This window comes from Belonocnema kinseyi, chromosome 6 (assembly GCF_010883055.1).
Source record: "Belonocnema kinseyi isolate 2016_QV_RU_SX_M_011 chromosome 6, B_treatae_v1, whole genome shotgun sequence".
NCBI lineage: Eukaryota > Metazoa > Arthropoda > Insecta > Hymenoptera > Cynipidae > Belonocnema > Belonocnema kinseyi.
In genome coordinates, this window is record NC_046662.1 from 120,536,685 (window position 1) to 120,538,167 (window position 1,483).

Sequence of the window (1,483 nt, forward strand, 5' to 3'; positions counted from 1 at the left end):
GCTCATCGATAGATGTGTCTGCAAAGATGCAGCATTCTACCAGCGTGACCTATCGATGGCCTGGATTGATTATCGGAAAGCTTTCGATTCGACCTCCTATAGGCTTATCATCTGACTTTTGGAAAGCTTGAAGGTTAATCCGCGAATCGTTAGGTGCATAGAAAGATTGATGCCGTTTTGGAAAACCAGATTTACTATCTTATCTGGAAGAAATCGTGTGACAACTAACAAGGTCACCTTTCAGAGAGGTGTCTTTGAGGGCGACACTATTAACCCACTCCTTTTTTGCCTTACATTATTGCCACTATCTGTAGCACTTTGCCATTCCGACGGGTACTTGTGCGCCAAACCTGCAGATCGAAAGTACAAGGTCACTCATGTATTTTACATGGACGATCTTAAAATCTATACTAAAAAGAAAGAGCAACTATATCTAGCTCTAGGGATTGTCGAACGATATACTAAGGAAATTGGAATGGAATTTGTGTTAGACAATCGCGCGAAGGTTTATTTCAAGCGAAGAAAACTTAATGGCATCCCTGAAGATCCTGAGCTCGTTGATAGAAGCGCTAAACGACACCTTTGCGCTGGAGAGACTTACACACACCTGGGCGTGAAACAGAGCCGCATTCAGGATGTGACATCCATAAAGGATACTCTCCGAAGCAGATACAAACCTCTCATCCGGCAAATTTGGTCTTCCGAACTGTCGGCGAGGAACAAAGTATCTGCAACGAACATGCTTGCCGTCCCGGTAGTACTCTATTAATTTGGATTAGTTCCATGGACGAAGAACGAGCTCCGATGCCTTGATATCGGGTACAGAAAGGTTATACAAGCTTATCCACATGAACAAAAGCATGAATCTTAAGTCTTCTGTTCCGCGGATGTACATCGCACGCCGTCAAGGTGGTCACGGAATATTGAGTCTTGAATGTCTTCACAACAGGATTATTCTGTGTACAGTATATAGAGTCGCAAATGGAAGAGACACTCTTCTTAAAATGGACAGGAATCACGAAGCAGTGGGCAAAAGAGAGTTTCTGTACAAAGCAGCGGAGGAGGCTGCTGAAACACTCAGACTTAACTTCAGTATTAGGGGTGAACAAAATGCATCAAATCCTATCTATCTCGAGTACTCACTCCTGGAAGCCCGGATTAAGAAATCTAGAGGATCAGTTAATGTCGTATGAGCTAAAGTTTGCTTTCCTTAAATCGCCAGGATTGAAGTCTGGTACGGAGGGTTTCATTTTGGTATTCCAAGACGGTGTCATTTCCACCTTAACATACCGTCGCCACATTTTGAGCCAAGGCATTCCCGATGATAGCTGCAGCGCGTGCCATGCACACCCCGAGCTTTTAGCATACATACTATCTAGTTGTCCAACTCATGCGGGAACGATCTACATCCAAAGGCACAATGCGGCACTAAGAGTGCCTTATTACCATCTCTGTCACTCTTACGGTATTAACCTTAATATCA